This window comes from Lissotriton helveticus, chromosome 10 (genome assembly GCF_964261635.1).
Source record: "Lissotriton helveticus chromosome 10, aLisHel1.1, whole genome shotgun sequence".
NCBI classification, from domain to species: Eukaryota; Metazoa; Chordata; class Amphibia; order Caudata; family Salamandridae; genus Lissotriton; species Lissotriton helveticus.
This window is the reverse complement of record NC_136071.1, coordinates 381,797,362-381,817,755: the sequence shown is the minus strand read 5'-3', so window position 1 is coordinate 381,817,755 and position 20,394 is coordinate 381,797,362. Positions and strand designations below refer to the sequence as shown.

The window sequence follows — 20,394 nt, the reverse complement described above, 5'->3', positions numbered from 1 at the left end:
GAGCTGAATGCCCTGCGAGGAGAGTGAAGCCCATGTGTCATCATTGCAGAAAACTGGTATGCCAGGAGGGGCTGCCATGGAAGTTATCACTGCCAATGAGTGCCGAAGCCTATGCAAGACATTAGCGGCAACCCCATATGTGAAGAGGGGCCACTGTGTTACAGGCGCCCCATTTGGAAGTGCATGCCAGTATATAATGTGCTGTGAACATCTTTTGACGGTTCCTTTTTCGTTTATGAACATTTTCTTAGGCTCTCTGTCTGCTGATTGGTTGAGCTGTTCTTTACCTTTACACATTTTGGATCTGCTCTTGGGGGTAGCTTTTCAACGAATCACCAAACATTAGAAAAACTTAGCTGAGTTATCCTTTCAGGCTGGGTGGTATGATGTGTGTCATAATCACAGGTTAGATACTGTTTATGTATTCCCAATTTCCTTGGTTCCCAAACGCTTGTTTATGTGGTCTCCAGTTACTGATTTCATAGATTGACATGCTAGGCTTTTGTCTGTACCTCAAATTTCGAACCAAGAAGTGTTGAAACCCCCATGACATTCTCATTTGTTCTTATCTTCAGTACTGTTTTCAGTATTGTTTTCATTTTATTTTATGCATTGTTCTATTACCTGACCAGATTTTTAGTACATTAGTATTTACCTTGTTATATTGATGTATGATCTTTCATATATGTATTATTTGAAGTACTCATTGTTACCATCTATGTATTTTTACTTTATTTTCTCCCCTTTTTCATCCTTTCCATTTTCTTTTTCAATAAACTATATCTTTTAAAGCTTAAAAAGCATGATAACCGAAATGCCGTGCTTTTCATAGCATGCCAGCCCACCAGAATTTTGATGCGTTTTTATGAGCTGTCTGTTATTGCATCTAGACCTATCACACAGTAACTAGCATGCGCCTAAAAATAAGCCAGCATTATTGTTTTTTGCCAATGCTTGTTGGCAGCATCAGAAAAATGAGTAACAACAATAACTTTGTTGTGAATAATTAAGATTAAAAAAGCTGTGTAATTCTAAAAATATGAGACTATGGGCCAGATGTAGGTAATTTTATTTTACCACTTCTTAAATACCGAATTTTACCGATTCGGTATTTAAGAAGTGGTAAAATAGAGGGGGGGGGGGGTAGGTATTTCAGAATCGGTAAATTCTGTAAATACCGATTCGGTAATGCCCATTGATTCCTGTGGGCCTTGAAGCAAGGGTGCAGGGGGTGTCACTTTGACACCCTCTAGCACCCCAAATACAGGCATGTGTGCCATGTGGCACACAGACATGCCCTAAGGGCATGTCTGTCTGTCACATGGCATAGGTGTGCATGCACACATGTGCATGCACACCTGGATTCGGTATTTTACCACCCAATTGGATTGGGTGGTAAAATACCGAATCTGTAAGGCCTTATGGACTCTGAAGAGTCCCACCTACATCTGGCCGTTACCGAATCGGTAAAAATACCGATTCTGTATTTTACCGATTCGGTAAATTTACCGAATCGGTAAAATAGGCCCCCTACATCACAAATACCCATTTACCGGTCGGTAACGGCCGAAATCCGCCGTTACCGGTCGGTAAATGGCCTCCTACATCTGGCCCTATGAGTTAAACTTTACTGTGGTCTGCGGAAAGGGTAGTTAGTGTCCCTCAGAATATTGTATTCCTTCATCTTTTCCCCTTCACACTGCTTTCCTCTGCAGCCGCTCTGTGAGACACGCCCTTTTCACCCTAGATCGTTCAGAAATACTCCATCTGCACGCTTCGCCCCACATTTCTTTCCTCTCCTTCACTCTCTTTTCATCCTCTCTGACATGCACTACCTCGCATCTCCTATCTTTCGCCACCCCTGCACACGCACTACGCACCCACTCACCTGTCAAGGATGCATTTGCACTTACATTTGCCCTTTAACCCCTTGGGCGCGGCCAAAATTCTGCGCCTGTGCGGCCGTTTTAATGAGTGGGCGGGATCATGACGGGCCCCCAGCCGTCATCAGCACACACCCACCGTGATGCATGACGGACAGGGGCCGTCATCAGCATGGAAGGGGTTAAACAATATGACAGCTGTATACCTCCTTTGCAAACTTTAGCTAGAATCACGATTGCAATTGATATTCATGACCATTGCTTTGCATAATCTGTATAGAGGTCAAGGACTTCTCGCGTATCTGCTCTGTAACCCTTCCTGCGCCTCTGGCAGGCACTATGAGGAGCTTGCATTAAGGGCGGTATGTATCAAGCAAATTCGCATTCGCAAAGGCCTTTGCGAATGCGAATTTGCTAAATGGTATGTATTAAACAAAACGTGGTTCAGAATAAGGAATCGCAAAATCTGCGATTCCTTATTTTGCGATTGCATTTAAGGAATCGCACATTTTGCGATTCCTTAAATGCAATGTAAGAAGCAAAAAAAATTAGCAAATTGGCCTTAAGGAATCGCAAATTACCACCAACTTCTAGTTGGTGGTAAGTTGTGACTTCCTTCCAAAATATTTTTTTTTCATTTTTCAAAGTGCCATGTGACGCACAGACATGCCCTCAGGGCATGTATGTGCGCCACATGTGCACCCATGCAGATTTCAGGGGTGCAACAGGGCGTCCTTTGGACACCCCTGCACCCTTGAAAATATTCACAATTTGCGATTTGCAAATTGCGAATCGCAAATTTCCCCTTCATTCCTATGGGCCTCCTGGCCCATAGAAATGAATGGGAAATTATTCCTTAATTGCGATTAGCAATTTGCTAATCGCAATTAAGGAATATTAAGGAATCGCTAAAAAGAAGCGATTTTGTACATACATACCATTTTGCGATTTCTAAATAGCGATTCCTTAAAAATCGCTATTTAAGAATCGCAAAACGGAATGTTGATACATATCACCCTATGTCCAGAGCGCTCATAAGAGCTGTGGTATGAACACACGCCACAGCCTGGCTCTCACAGGCACCTGCTGGAGACCCAGTTTGCGGTATGCCACAGTATGCAGCCTGAAAATAAAGTACAGAAAATGAGCATCGGGAAAAAGAAAATGCTGTTGGAAAAGTAAGTTAAGCTAAACGTGAAATATAAACAGGAGCTACCTCGCTGCCATGGCAGTCCTAACGGGTTGCATAGACGTTGTTTATAAGAAGTGAGTAATGCTTTCCCCGTAAAGTTAAGGAGGGAATACAGGGCCCGACATGGCCCGCTTCAAAGTCAGAGTTTAACTACTGCCAGGTATATTATATTGTTATGTTCTGTTGCTTAATTTGAAGATGTCAACAAATGCTACCACAGTAACAGCTGCAAGTAGCACATTCGTTAAAAAGTTCCAGTCTCAGACAACCCTTTAGCATTGTCTGGAGTGGTAACATACTGCTGGTCCAGCTCCCACTATTTAAGGAAGCAGTGAGCCAACACTGCGGCAGGGACCTGTCGTAAATTAGCAGTTCCAGTGCTCAGTTTATGTAATATGGCCCCGGACGCACTCTGAAAGACATTTTAATCCGGATTTAAGATCAAACTGTAGTTTACACCTGAAGCATGATTCCAAAATTTGCAGGAAAAAGCACGCCTTCGATATTTTTTCGCTTCACATTTCACCAGGAAAATCCTTGTGAAATGTGAATAGAAAGCTGTCTCGAAAAGAAGGAAAGTCAGTCTGCAGTCGCAGATATGTAAAACTTCCAGGGGCGGCTCCTCCATTGGGGCGGAGGAGCGCCGCCTCACTTAAATTACCCAAAGATGAAAATATAGTGGTAATTAATTTCCATTTTTTCATCCTCACATCCTGAACAGAGCATGTGGCGTGGGCACTGCTGAAAACAGTAGCAGGGAGGAGGGTGGGCTGTTTTGTGCACTTTTCAAAGCGCGCATGTTCCTCTCTTGCAACAGCCAGCCAGACATGCAAAATTTGAAACCTCTAACCCATTTGAGACAGCTGGGTTAGAGTAAGTTCAGGGCTCCAGGGCACTGGGGAGCGCCTAGTGACGAAGCTCAATCAGGGCGCTACTCTCACAGCATGAGAGCAGCATCAGGATTGGTGCCCGCACTTCATCCAGCTCCTAAGAAGAGGCCCGGAGGATGGAGGACGTCGGTTCAAGTACGTTCTTTGACATTAATATTTGCGGGCGCCTGACCCTCCTTCCTCGTAGATGCCCACCGCCACTGAAAACTTCAGTATCATAGGCTATCTCTTGTTCCAATCAGCACAGCTCAGAATTTTAGAATGAATACCACCTGTGGTAAATACCACTCCTTGCACTATTATTATTTAACAGATGTGGTATTATGTCAGCAAAATCTAGTGCCTTCTGAGTGAGGTCATTAGTAGACACTAAGAAATTGATTATAAGCTGTTCGGTAGACCTGCATTGATATTCCCGCACATGGAAGTACTAACACTTTGAATACTAATACTTCCAGAAATTGGGAATACACAAATGTGTCTGGGTGAGCATGTATGTCTGCCTACCTTTCTGTGCTTGGGGATGGTAGTTGAATGGTGAACCTGGCATTTCTGACTCTGGATTATTGTGACCCTTTGGTTATGTCTAGCATAATGGTTGGCAATCTTTGATATGTTGGGCTGTTCTTAGCAATACAATGGATACCCCATAATATTGATACTCTTGAAATATTGGTGGCTTTCTTGAAAACATTTCTGATATCACTAGAGTAATAGTAGCCCATCCTTGAGAAATTGGGGCAATTTGTTGCAGACCATTTACCCATATGTATACCTGGTAAAGCTGTGTCCTGTCCTTAACATATTGTGGTAACTTGTGACAAAATTCTAGAGAGTATGTAAAATTTGTATAATTTGCTATTGTTTTAATTGCAGTAAAATTATACAACATTGCATGTAATTACACAAAATGGAGATGCCATTTTGCACTATATTTAAGCAAGAAATGCATGCTTGCGCCAGTTTTTTGGCACAAGGATGCTTTTGAAGGATTGCCTCCCTGAAAAACAGACTGTCGTGTTCTGTTGTTCCTGAGCATTTGTGGTACATTTTTACTGTGGATGGCAAATAATTACGAGAAGTGCTGCAATGGTGTAATTTGGGAGATTTCACGTAACAAGTGAAATGGGGAATTCCCAACATTTCGCAAATTGCGCCAACATAATTCAAATTTCACCCAGACCTGCAAAATTCTGGTGTACCCTTATCTAATACTGCCCATTCTGGACAACTTTCTAGCAATCTCTGACATTATAGCGCCCACTGACATATTATCAGTGTTTTTTATGAAAATTCTGGTTATGCTTAACATAATGGTGGCCCAGTTTGGAATATTGTGAACACATTTGACCTGAAAATATGTGGCTATCCGTGGTGTCTGTAATCTTTGATGATATGCATATAACGTTTAATGTTTTCCATTTTTTTACTCCGTTTTCTTCCAAATTTAAATAATGAAGAAGATATGTTTGAGCATCTACAGGGAAGGGGCAGGTTCAACCAATAAAAATAAGTGGAATGTAGAAGGGAAGAAAGATGTGATAAAGATTTTGAAAAAACATAGGGCATGTGGAAAAACAGATGCTTGTGAACGGCTTGTAATGCCTACAACTTTGTACACACGTTTTTGTGCCAACATGTCTCTAAATACCAGAATCCTTTCATAGTTTACATGGGCATGTTGCACCCTCGATACTGTTATTTTTAAGGCGTGGCTGGCATGCTGTGAAAGTACTGGAATATTTCAATAGTGTTCCTTTAAAACCAATATTTTAATTGAATTAACGTGAAAATTGTGTTGCAAAATGTACATTTTGACCCTTTTTGTAAAGCATCTTTTTGAGGGGAGAAGAAACAGGGTTCGCACACTTGATGCAATCCAGGGAAGGCATTTAAACCATACCACTTTCACAGTCCACCAGCCACCACTCTCAGTCATTTCAGAAAGTTAATAACATTCTTTCAGTCCTTCATCAGTGTCCTTGGTGGAGCAGAAGTGCGATCATTTTTCCATTTCCATGCCTGATGAATACCAAGGTCAAGAAAAGCAGACAACTTCCTAAACTGTCAGATCCAGCTATGCAAGTGTTTCCAGAAAACTTCTCTTGACATGGTCCATCCACCTCAGAATTTAACTCAGAGTCGCAAATACCATTTAATATGGCAGGTTCCATCCTCCTCAAACATGGCGACTTTAAGCAAATGGCCAGAACATCATACAGGGCCAGACTGCAGAAAAAAAAGCAGTACTGATTTTCAAGTTCAAGTTCAAAGTGCTTTATTCGAGTATTACTCATAAAAGCAAGACGTACAAACATATAATAAAAAAGCAATTAAATTTACAAAGTCATTTAGGACAAAGCACACATACAATATAAGCATTTAAAAAAATGTAACACCACCAGTGTTGAACAATTGTTAAAATTCTGACAATCATATATACAGGTGCAAAAAGAACATTTCCATCAAAAAAAGCCAGAGGAATAGCAGTCATGATGATATTGTGAGAGTCCTCTAACATCCATAGCATTAAAAGTTCTAACCGATGATACATTGAATAATCCTTAGCATAAAATAGACAAAGATCTAGCAGTCTCTGGTCAACAATTACAGAGAGTAAACAATAGTTTAGCAATCTCTGAGCTATCATTAAACAGATACAGAGAATAGACATTTGTCTAGCAGTCCGTGGGCAATTTGGTAAAGGGTGGTTTAATTTGCCAACAGTCTCTGCCTTAAGACCCAAGCCCACCCCAAATATTTTGCAATGGCAATATTAATCCATTCTTCAGTAGTGGATTTTGCAATACGCAATGCCACTATACTACTTTTTGTGCCTAGGTTCCTACACATAGGAGCCAACCAAACACGCCTTGGAACGGAATATGCTGGGCAACAAAACAAAAAGTGACCTAGAGTTTCGTTTCCTACCCCACAGACTGGGCAAATGGCCATGCCCCCCGATTCCCATTTGGATGTAAATTTGCGAAGAGGGAGCGATCCTGCCCTCAGTTGGAATAACAATTTTCTGTCCATGGGGATTGTGATGTAATCCCAATACTTTTCATAATTGGGATACAACTTAATTTCTAAGAAACTAGTAGTCAAGGTCCCATTGTTGGTACTAAGCATGCTCCTATTGGCAACATGTTCCCAGAAAATATTTTTTAGGGCAATCTTAGTGGGAAATAAAGCCCCAGCAGGATCAGTCCATAGGGCATTTAGTCCTAGATTAAACAATACAGTTTTCAATGTTTTAAACCATCTGATTTTGTGGTAATGGTCAGATTTAATAACATCAATAAACCCGTCTGCGTAGTGGGAGAGCTCTGGCGTGGTCCAAAGTCTACGCCAGAATAAAATCGGACGTAATTTAGCCTTTTCCGAGATTTCTCTCCTTCCTAATTCATAACGCAGGGGCAAGAGTGGACTGCTCTGCGGGACACCTGTTAGCAACCTAAAGAATTTATTTTCTGATATTTGGAGCTCTTGGAGGTTTTCATTCCCCCAAAGCTCCGCCCCATACAAGGCAGACCCAATCGCTTTTGCCTCGTATATTATCAAAGGCGGTTTAATGGGTTTTGTCAATGATTTCTTATACTCCTTGATGATAATACCAGCTAGCTGCTTGTGCCTCAGTGTAGCAATATTTAGATGTTGTTGCCACTTGTTGTCATTGGAGATAAGAATCCCCAAATAAGTAAAAGATTTTACTAGTTCCAGAGTGCGACCACTCATGGAGATATTTGGTTTAAAATTTCTATGTGGATTAAAAGCCATGAGTTTTGTCTTGGACGCATTCACTTCCAAACCATGGTCGACACAAAACTCATCAAATATTGCCAAGGCCTTTTGCAGACCACTCGGTGTTTTTGATAAAACCAGAGTATCATCGGCGAACATTAAAATAGGGACTTTCACGCCTGCCAGAGAAGGGGCATCCACAGCCCGCGCTTGCATGCGGGCAACTACACCATTGATAAAAAGGGTAAACAATGTAGGGGCCATTGAACAACCCTGTCGAACCCCGCGCTCTACGGGAAATTCGGCAGTGTCATTCCCGTACCCTCCCCAACGTATCTTGGCATAGGTGCCCTCATGCAAACGCATAATTAAAGTCAACAGGTCCCCAGGAACACCTAGTGTCTCTAGCACTTCCCACAGTTTAGCCCTAGGTACCAGGTCGAAGGCAGCCCGCAGGTCAACAAATGCTGCATACAAACTACCTCCGCCTAGCACCACGGTCTTCCACTGTATCAGTTGAAAACGGAAGACTTGATCCACAGTGCTGGTTGCCCTGCGAAATCCGGCCTGGAACGGGGATAGAATGTTATTATCCTCAATCCAATCTAACAACCTGTTGACAATTACTCGCCCCACAACCTTCTGGATAGTATCAATTAAACTGATGGGGCGATAGTTACCAGGCTGGGCTCGGTCTCCCTTCTTGAATATAGGAATAATAACAGCACCCCGCCAGGTTACTGGGATGTCTGCACCTCTGCTGATAAAATTTAATAACAGGTAAATGTATTTGCACCATTTGTTGATGTCATTCAAGAAGACATCTGCCGGAACCCCGTCAATTCCAGGAGCCCGCCCCCTTCGCACAGTTTTGAGAGCACTAGTAATTTCACTCTGGGAGAACATGTCCTCCTCTACTGGTTGCGCGGGCATACATCTTCTGTCTACTGCCTGTTCTCTGCAAGCATACTGATCACCAAAAAACTTAACCCAAGCATCCTGAGGGACATTATTAGAGGTAGCCTCTTCTAATCGGTCTTGTCCCCATTTGACTATATGCCAAAATAACCTAGAATCTTTATGGTCACTCGCATTTTTTAAATTATTCCAATGTGCCTCGTCCCAATCCTTTTTCGCTTTTGCTATGCACTGCTTGTATTGCTTCCTGGCTACTCTGATAGCCTCTAGATTTTTATTTTTAATTGCTCCTCCCAAGGATGTTCTTGCCACCCTACATTCATGATTGTACCATTTTGCTGCTCTATAGGTGCAAATGCGCCTTTTGTTTGCTGGTTTCAAAAAATGGCATTTAATTTCCTTGAAAAGAGCTTCATGGACATTGCTAACATTGTTTTTATTCAGGGGGTGCGCAACCGCACCCTCGAGGGCCATGATAGCCTTTTCAGTTGCCATACTTATTTTTTCCAGGACCAGCTGATCAGTTTTAACAGCAGTCCACCTGAGCCTGCGTAAATCATTAGTTGGCCCAATCAGTGGGGGTAAAGGATCAGCAAAAATACTAGATGCAATAACATCAGACAGGCACAGTTTGTGACGAACACATAAGGGATTATGGTCACTCTCTGGCCTTTCCTTGACCTCCATATCAATTATATATGACCATAAGAACATACTACAAATAACATAATCAATGCGACTCTTGGATCTGCCATTATTAAAAGTCATGGCTGGCACTCTGTCAGACTTAGTACGACCATTCAGAGCCCTTAACCCGTGTTCAAGGCACATAGCATTTAGGCCGAGAACATCCTCAGTCCAACGGGTTATTGGGATTGAATCAAGTGCGGGGATATCCCAGATCTTATCTTCCTCCGCACCTAAATAAGCCTCTCCAGTATCAAGGGGTTCAAAAGTACGATTTAGGTCTCCAGCCAGTATAATATTGTTCCCAGAGGAGTGAGTTTCTAGGAGACTATACAAAGACGATAGGACTGCTGATTTACCTCCACTACCACCCCTAGCATATACATTATAAATATCAATGGAAGGGGAGGAGTCCCTCGTAATTCTAATAAGTTGTATGTCTTTGAGGTTAAGCACCAGATTTTTTACTACAATCCTCAGGGACTGGCGGACCCATATAGTGAGACCCCCCATCGGTCTCCCTTTGGGGCCCTTGGAAGCCGGTACATAAAAATTCAAGTACCCCAAAGCGAAGACAGGATCACAGGCCCATGTTTCTTGAAAAATACAAACATCGTACTTGCTCACGAACCCTAACCATTCTCCACAGACCATTTTGGAACTAAGCCCAGCTATGTTCCATGATAATAAATTTTCAGAGGCTAGTACCATACTTAATACAGGACTGTGATCAGACCCATTTAACTCTGTATCTGATATAATGTTAACATTATTACTTACAAGAGGTAATCCCATGGCGACATCAAGGTGACATAAATCACTTGTCCCACCTCTGGCTCGACTACACCCCTCAGTTGAACAAACATCTGAACAAATTTCTATCAGTGGTAAACGGCACTTTGTATGTCAATCACAGGCATCTAAGTTAGAAAGAGCAGAAAATCTATTTTCCAAACCTAGGCCCCACCCAACGGAGCCAAAATTCTTACTGCCCCTTTTGGGTATAACATTCCACTTTGTTCTCAGAGTGCATGGATTTAGGCCTCTGCCTTTTCGAGGATAGAAAAAGTCAAGAGTTAAAGGTACAATAGAGGTAGATCGTCTCTGCGGCGGAAAAATGTGGGGCAGGATGTTTGGTAGTACCTCAGGATCAGAAAGATTGATAACTACACAGTCACCTTTAAACTTCTTTTCCTTATTCCCGATCCACTCAACTCTTCTTGCGTTGACCAACTCCTCGGCTAGTTGCTGCTTGCCCCATGGAGATATGGACATATTATCAGATAGCCAAGATAAAGATTTATTAAGCAGTGATGCTGTTGATTCTACTTCGCCAGAGCCCAATGGAGGCACATTAGCTAATACAAGAACTAATGGTGACGCTTCCACCACCAGCTCACAAGACCCTTGCGCAGTGTTAGGTTCACCAGGAAGAGGAACAGAAGGTACAGCAGTAGGCATATCATCCGTTAGACTTATCAATGGGGCCATTGGAGGATTAGAGGCGACTGTAGGGATCAGTTCAGTAGGTTTGGTCAGTTGAATTTCGCTCGCCAAGGTTTGGACACTAGAGGTAATGACTTCTGGGAGTTTTCCCACCTCTCCCAGGGTTTTTCCAAGTAAGCCTTCCAATTTGGAAACCTCTGCGGATAGTTTATCGATTTTGCTTATCAAAGGTTTAACTATCCCTTTAATTTTTGTATCCATCATGCTGCAAAATTTCTGAAACTGAGCATTAGAGAAGGACAGACAAGTTTCATCAGACGAATCGTCCGCCTCATCATCAGACTTTGTCCTTGGTGGCGAAAATGTTTTATTTTTAGCTGACCTTAGTCCCCCCCGTTTCTGAATAACTTTCCTCTTGGCCCTTGTGGCCCTCGGTGCTGGTACAGGAACAGGCTTTACAGTGCTGGACTCACTGGTTGAAGAGTTCGCAGTCACCACTTCATGGACATTGTTATCAGCAGTACTAGCTACTGTACCACTGAGTTGTATGATAACAGAATCCTGAACAGAAGCATGCGCCTCACCAGAGAGACTACTATTTAGCAGATCGAAAGGATCCTCGGGCTCCAGCTCCTCGTCTAAAGATGGAGATAGCATAGATGACTCTAAGCCCAAAGAGGACCTTCTATCACTATTTATCTTAGTCACTTTTTGGACTAAGTAGTTCTCCATGGTGTTTGCAACAGGGGTAAGCTTTCTTCCTGGCATATGTGCAACAATATACAGAGGTAGCACAGGTTTGGAGCTCAAAACAGGTTAAAAGATGTAATAAATGTACCTGTGAGTTGATGAATCCGGGTTACAGCAGACCTTAGCTAGGCTATGAAAAAATCTGCAGAGTCCCTGGCCCAACCCAACCTTGGCCGACCTCGGACGGCCTCAGACGGCCCGCCCTTTGCCCGGGCTTCGCCCCGGGCGTCCCGCTCGCGTCCCGCGTAGCTGGCCCTTCGGCGCTTTTGTGCGCCTCCCCTGGCGCCCTCGCGGTGTCACAACGCGCGCCGCCGCGTAGGCTGCCGGGAATCGTAGTCCCGGAGCGGCGGCGCGACCAGAGTGCTGAGAAAGTGACTCTCGGCGGTGGCGGCGTGGGCTGACTGTCCTGGCGTGAGGCAGGTAGGTGCTGCGTGCTCCGGCGTGTGGCAGGTAAGTTAGATGCTCTCCCAGTGCTGCGTGCTCCGGCGTGGGCTGACTGTCCTGGCGTGAGGCAGGTAGGTGCTGCGAGCTCCGGCGTGTGGCAGGTAAGTTAGATGCTCTCCAGACGTCTGTCGGAAGAAACTTCGAACGGTGCGGGTACACGTCTTTATTGCTGGTCTGACGAGGGTAACTGACTGTGAAGCAATTTTTTCGTATATACGGGACCTCCCTCGCACATTGAAATTATGGTGTAATTTATCCCCGCTGACCGTCTATGTTTTAAGCCTCTTCCTGACCATAAGCACCTGAGAACCAGCTGCGAAATCGTGTTCTTTACAATCACTTCAACACGTTTCTTAACGTCAAAAGCTACTTCATGGAAGCATAGGACGTCCTGTCCCCTGATACTTACTGAAGACGTTTTTCTGTGATTCTACCGCTGTTGGTGCCATTGATCCCCTGGTATCTGCACAGTCACGATGAAAAAGGTCCTGATGAAGGCGGCTTAAGGCTGCCGAAACGCGCGTAGACCTACTGCGAGGGCCCAAAGCTACATCTTGGCCCACCCTTTAGCATTGTCAACCTGCTAATCATTAACTCAGTTCCTTTCTCCATCTTAGTTTGAGGTTTGAGTGTGGTATGATTGTTAGCACGTGAGTATGTTGAGAGAATTGGTTGTTACCAAGGGGTAATTTTTTATATATTATTTCTGTTGTAGATATTTATGACCTATTTGTATTTTTCTTGAGTCTTTGATATAAATTGAAATATCCTTTTTGTGATTTCTGATTGATAACAGTATTTATATGAACTGAAAAAAAGAGAAAAAAATAAAATTTTATATGTTTTGAATAAATCCAGTATATTATCTGTTTTTTGTCACCTGTTTGGGATATTTATAGACATATTTGCATAATTGAATTAATAGGCCGCTGTAGGAACGTCCATACATTATAGCCTAAACGTTTTTCAGCCAAACCTGCTTTAGCTTCATTACACTGGTTTCCAATCCAAGAAAGGATTCAATTGAAGGCTATGTGCATCGCACATAAATCACTGGCAGAAAAAGGATCTCTGTTGATTCAGACTATGATTCTTCTCTACCAACCTAAAAGAGTCCTAAGATCATAGGGTAAACACCTTTTAACAGTCCGCTCCCAAACTAATCATCATCATTTTCGTAAACAGCTAAAATCTTTTCTCTTTCCCTGATACGTTATAAATCTGATTTAGTGTTTCCTTAGCGCTGAGATGCCTTTGGGTAACCAGGTGCTTTACAGGTTCTTCCTCATTCATTCATTCATTCAGCATGTGGCTTCTTTTGGGGGTGAATACCTTTTACATATGGTTTTGAGAGGGCGGGCTTAGAAAACATATTTCTTTTCTACCACCTTTTAAAAATATGTATTTTCTCATGTAAGTCCAGCTGTAGAGAGATTTAATTCCCTGACTCCATCCACCTAAAGAGATGGTTTGAAAAGCGCCCCTTTTTACTTTCTTAGCTCTTTCTGTCAACATTAATTGAAAGAACCATTTCATAAGCGCACCTGTGTCAAAGCAGTGTGGACACTGCTACCTACACCAAGTGTGCCAACATTGTGCCAGCCTAAATACTATAGCCCCAGACTTACAGGACAAGTGCTACAGCATCAGTACTTCCTGCACACGTACCTAAGAGCAAATTGACAGCATAAGTACAGTTTGCAAGGCATACGAAATAGTCCCTAAAACAGTAGCAACCCTACAGATACCAGGTGTATAAAAACAGCCATTGCATATATATAAGTAGTTCCTTCAGCTTAAGAAGTAGAAATAATCACTAGCATCTTTACTCAGACAACACTACATTTTTTTCCCAAATTTCCATTTTTACCTCTCATTTCAGGCATCCACCCTTGATTGGCTGTCTGCCCACTCATGCTAAACTCATCCAAAACAGAAATAATGCATTCCCCTCCCACGTCTTCACCTATCTTTCTTCCTAATCGTATCTGTCCGCCTTACATCACCCTAAACCATGTGTCCCAAACACAGTGTATACTTCAACCCCTCTATCAGTATGGTGCCCCTTCATAACAACTACAGCTAAGACAGACAAATGGCAGTTATTAAATATGCATATATTCAAACTAACATTCCGTCCACACAACAAACACTCTGATATTGACACTTGTCTCAGTAAATTTGACTAGTATGACAACTTTGTTGGGGTTCTATCAGAGAACTCCATTACCTTGCTGGATAAGGTACTGAACCTCACCACAATGACTCCCTACAATCTCCTGAGGTGCACCCCTGCCTTATATTAAGGCTGTCAGGGCAGCTCCCTTTAGCTACAAAGCAGAGTGCCATACAAGCTTTTGCTTTGATCCTGTACTGCGCTCCGCTACTTTATGGCTAGGTTTGCGCTAAAGAAATACCATGTAAACACCCTCCAAAAACGATTCTGTAGAAACTTGTAACAAAATTGCCCAGTATTTCTCAGGAAAGATCGCAAACATATATGCCTGCTTTTCCACGAATATAAAACCAGCTATTGAATTCACTGAAAATGATAGTCTCATAAGTACTTCAGAGTGCCTAGGATCTTTCCACGTTCCCCCTCTTGAAGCACTGGCTAAAATGTGCAAGAACATCAAATCAGGATCTCCTCGAGACCCTGCGCCCCCTAAAATTCTAGCCGAAGCCTTCCTTGCACTAGAACCCCACTTTAGACACTTGCTGCAAGTCTCCTTCTCCACGGCTTGCTTGCCTATGGAATGGAAACAGGCGGTAGTGTTACCAATTAAAAAAAAGCCGAACATGGGCCAAGATATATTGGAAAATCTTCGCCCAATATCTTTGCTACCTTATCTCGCAAAGTTAGCTGAGAAAATTGCTAATGCCCAACTCATGGATCATCTAGAAACCCACCATATTTTTCATAGATCTCAATCGGGCTTTAGAGCCAATTTTTCCACAGAGACAGCTCTCCTGAGGGCTACTGAAACCCTTCGAGAAGGAGCAGATGAGGGCAAGACCATGGCCCTCATCATGCTAGATCTCAGTGCCGCGTTTGACACTGTAGCGCATTCCATCCTGCTACAGTGTTTAAACAGAGCGGGAGTCACTAATAAGGCACTGGGATGGCTGAAGTCCTTTCTGATCAACAGGAGCTTTCAAGTCCAAAGGGACTTTTTTCTCTGACAGTGTGATGCTTGAACAGGGGGTACCTCAGGGCTCTGCCCTGAGTCCCACCCTGTTCAATCTGTACATGGCTCCCCTGGCAGAAGTGGTGCAATCGTTCGGCGTGGAGCTTGTCTCCTACGCCGACGATACGCAACTTCTTATATCACTATCACAAGCCCCTTCTCTAGAAGCAGATAACTTCAAGGCCTGTATGAGTAAGCTAGCCACGTGGATGACAGAGCACTGTCTAAAACTAAATGGCACGAAAACGGAGGTCATAATAATCGGGGGAAATGAGGCAAAATGGACAAAAGAATGGTGGCCCAACTGTTTGGGTTCTCTGCCTACGCCTAACCGGGAAGCAAAAAATCTAGGTGTCTGGATAGACAATAAGCTGTCTTTCGATAGCCACATCAAGAAAACAGTTGGCAAATGTTTTGGAGTAATGAAAACACTCAACCGCACCCTTGACTTGCTGCCTCTGAACTCCAGACGCACCATGACGCAGGCACTGATCACATCCCGCATTGATTACGGGAATGTGCTGCTCCTGGGCACATCTGCCAAAAACATTAAGAAATTACAGGTTCTGCAAAACTCTGCAGCACGCCTGGTTCTAAGGCTGCCTCGGAGAGCTCCTTCGAGACCCTCTTTAGTATCCCTTCACTGGCTACCTATTAGTAAGAGGATTGTCTTCAAAGCTCTACTATGGTGCCATAGGATAATCCACCAAAAAGCGCCGGCTTATATGTCAGATCTGGCATCACGGTATGAACCGAACAGATCTCTCAGATCGCAGGGAATGGGCCTGCTCAGAACACCTTGCCCCAAAAAAGCCAGAATGGGGGGCAGATCCTTCCGCTCCATGGCGGCCAGGCACTGGAACCTCCTTCCCACGTACATCAGGCTAGAGACAAATGAGGCCTTTTTCAGAAAGCGGCTAAAGACTCATCTATTTACTGCATAATGTCACTCCTCTTTCTCCTCAGAATATGCTCTCTCCACAGCGCGGGGACACGCCGGGAGGCGTCACCAGGCGCTCTATAAACCCCTTTAAACTAAACTAAACACCATATAAATACTTACCATGCCGTATATGGACATACAATCAAATACCTTTGGCCATTGCCTTTAATAAAGCCTTCACAATTTGACGCCCGAGAGAGCCATCACCTCCATTATAACTAATACCCCTTTAAATTCCCACTCTTCAAGACCTATCTTAGACCCTGCCCAATCCCTTCTCATGTTTGACAAACAACTCAACACGCAGATGAACAAGTCGATTATGTTTTTATGGAAAACAGGGAAATTAAAATTGAGGGAAAATAAGTGTTCTGGGAAGAGAGTTGCAACAAGTATATATATTTATAGTCATACTATAGTCAACCAACAGCATGACCTCGGGCCTATCAATGAGTCACTTAGTTTCAAAGCTCTGCAGGAAAGAATTGATCTGGAAAACCTGGACCATCACAGCATGACCTTACCCAAACTCAGCAAGCATCAGGATGCAGACCTTGCAAAACATCCAATTAACCCACCTTCTACCAAGAATATATGGATCACTAACTCCATTAACTTTCAAACTCAACATGATAGCCCAGAAAAAAAATGGAAAAATAATTACACTCACTAAATCTTCAAGAGTTATACAACGACTATGTCAAAGAACATTTAACCATTATGGCAATGTATAACTAAACGTATTTTAACAATTATCCACAAACACATTGTATTAGATTCTGTTTCTATGTTGTGGGACATATATGCAGTAAACAACCTCCCTGAGATGGCAGAAAATCTTATGTTCCGTCTAGATCTGTCAGTTTCGTTATTCATTAAAACAGTACTGGTTACCTGGAATTTCTCGATGCACACGTGCTGGGCATAGCTATGCTTTATTCTAAGAGCTACATCCTTTATGTGTTCTAGCATAATAAAATGCAATCAGTCATTAGGGATCTCTTTAGACACACAGCTAGAAGTTCAAGCCATCAAAAGGTGAGTAACATAGATAGGTGAAAAACCCCACCCCCTCTTTTTTGACCCACTACATGTAATGATGTACTATGATGTAATAGAATGTTTGCGATGGAAGTGGAAGGGAGACAGAATACACGCAAGGCTTTTGTAAGGAAAATAGAATATGCACAAGGTGGTTGGTGAGAGTGCTGAAAGAAAGAGCACTCGAGATTGGAGTCTTGAATAAATATATGTAGAGACTGTGCTGACTATGACTCATTAATTGAAGTTATCACCATGGCGGCGATCAGAAAATGTTCTTTCGGCATGATTTACATAAATCCTTATCTCTGCAACATGTATTAGAAGAATCCTGGTGGCTGCACTCACCGGTAGGAGCATGAGGCGGTGAAAATCTGGAGCCGGCAAGCTGGTGATCCTGCAGTGAGTACTTGCCTAAAATAAAGCAGTGCACTCTCAAGAAAGTGCACAAAGTGAAGAAAATAAAGTTCAACAGCAAGGCGCCGATTAAGGTGCGCATGCGCCGGTAAACAACCTTTACAACGCAACTTTTACATCGCAGAGCCTTTACAACGCAACCATTACAATGCAAACTATTACAACGCATTGCTCTGGGGGGCGCTCTAGGATAGGGAATAGGTTAATTTACTATCCAATAACCTTCCCTAGTGTCCACGGGGACTGGAGTTGGAATAGTAAATTAAACTATTCACTATCCAGCACCCCAAAGCACTATGCGTTGTAATGGACTGCGTTGTAATACTTGCGTTGTAAAGGCATGCGATGTAAAAGCATGCGTTGTAATGTCATACATCCGCATGCGCCTGTAGGATTCAGTTCGAAGACGATACTCGTGAAGCACACGCATGCAAGATGCATGAAAAGGACATTTGACATGCACGGTGTCTAGCTAATCACACAAGTGTCATCAATCAAGTGGCAATAAGCAGAACAGCAGTGAGAGTGAGTTGTTAGACAAATCGTGCATGCATGTGCGTTGCTAAAAAGTGAATTGGCTTCTTTCTAATTGAAAATAGACTGGTGCAGACATTTTAAAGTCAGGCTAATCTCGTTTGGGCCTAAATGAAGATACAAAACTCCATTTTGAAGTCAGGCGGGTCTGAATTTAGTCTGAGTCACAAAAACTCCATTTTAAAGTCAGGCACACCTGCATCATACTATAAAAGTTTTCTTCTTCTTTTCCTCAAATAAAATGTCAAGTGAAGGAACAAGTAGTGAGGCAACAATAAATACAGATACAGAGATGTATAATAAGGACAAAAATGTAGAAAATGTCTCAAGCATAATTGTTCGAAGACCTTTACCACTTGACATATCTGATCATCAAAGTATATCACAAAGATACGGAAATGGAGAAGAAGATTTGAGCATTTTTTAAAGGCAACATGCAAAAAACACAGATAAAAAGCAAAAAATCTGTTGCTCAGCCTTGTAGGGGATGATGAAGCGGAAGATTTGACAATGACATTTCCTGAGCAGGAAAAGACCACATATAGAGGTCTCATTAAATGTCTGAATGACAGGTTTGATCTGCAAAATAATTTGGACTTTGAGAGATATCATTTTAATGTAGCTTTTCAGAAAGAAGATGAATCCATGGATGACTATGTAATAAGATTAAGGAAGCTGGTCACTTTTTGTGAATTTTAGAAGATTAACAATGAAGAAGCTATAAGACTAAGGATAATTCAAGGATGCTGTTCTGTAAAATTCAAGAAAAAGTTATTAGAGAAAATATACGACTTACAGACAATTTTAGGCATGGCTAGAACAGAGACACAAGCACAAAAGCATGCTACCAATACGGAACAAGGCAGAGTGTAAACTGTAGAGCAAGTGTGACAAATATAAAAAAGGATCCTAGTACGGAGGTAGCAGATAGGCAAAATAGAGAAAATAAGTCATGTTATAGATGTGGATTGCAATTCCCACACTTAAAAGGTTGCCCTGCACGAGGTCAACAGTGTAAAGAATTCAGAAGATGTAATCATTTTTCAAATGTATCCAGGTTCAAAAGAGACAACAAAACCCTGGAATAAGAAGGAAAAATGGAACAGACAAAATACACCTGAGATTAAAAAAAGGTAGGGAATGTTAAATATCTAAGACAAATGCAAAGTGTTGAACATGATTATGAGGTCAAAGAAGCTGAACAATCTGAGAGATTGTTCATGATGTTTAAAGAAAGCGAATGTAATCAGATTAACATGATCAGAAGAGAAGATATAAAAAATACAACATCTGTGGATATCATGGTTGTCCCTAAAAACGTTTCTTTTGACCTAGACAATGGAGCAATGTGCAACATCATTTGTGTTATTGAATATAAAAAAATCAAGAAATGGCAGTCTCTAAATCCATCACATGTCAGTGTTTTACGATGGGTAGCAAAACGTCCAGTTTTATGTTTAGGAAAGTTTGAAGATATTTTGCACTGTGGAGAGACGTCTAGCGAAGAGGAGATACATGTTTTGGAAGGTGAAGTTCCTGTCCCATGTTTGTTAAGCAATGTCAAGGTTCAGATTATGGGTCTACTAGCAGTAATCCTAAATATCACCACAGATCATCCTGTGCTTAGGCAGTATCCAGAATTATTTACAACACTAGAAAGCTGAAAGAACAGATAATTAATTTGCATACAAATGAAGCTGCAAATTCTGTGGCGCAAATTTACTGAAGAGTTCCAATACAATTGCAGACACAAGTAGAAAGGGAAATAAATTCACTTCTTCAACAAGGTATTATTGAACCAGTGTTGGGTCCCACACCATTGATATCTCCGATTGTGGTAATACCGAAAAAAGATACAGAGGATATCAGAATTTGTTTAGAAATGCGAGTGCCCAATACAGCTTTTGAGAGATGGAGACATCCTGGGGCGGGGGGGGAACATCCTTTACAACAAAACTTTTACCACGCACTACCATTACAACGCAGGAATTACAACGCAAGTCGTTACAACGACTTTCGCTGGAGGGCGCTGTTGGACAGGGAATAGTTTAACTTTCTATGCAACACCTTCCCTACTATCCACGGGGACTGGAGTTGGAATAGAAAATTAAACTATTCCACTATCCAGCGCCTCCCAACGCAAGTCGTTGTAACGACTTGCATTGTAATACCTGCATTGTAAAGGCATGCGTGGTAAAAGCATGCGTTGAAACGTCATACAACCCATCCGGGAACACATTTAAATGACATGATTAGTAGTGTCTGTGGTGCGACTATTTTTTCAAAACTGTGTTTATATAAGGAGTATCATCAGTTG

At 42.4% G+C, this 20,394-nt stretch overlaps 1 protein-coding gene across 1 annotated transcript in view; it reads left to right on the top strand.

Annotated features, from left to right (window-relative positions):
* KCNH2 (potassium voltage-gated channel subfamily H member 2) overlaps window positions 1-20,394 on the top strand; it is a 1,950,790-nt gene that overhangs the window by 509,456 nt on the left and 1,420,940 nt on the right. The gene's annotated exons all lie outside the window — the stretch shown is intronic.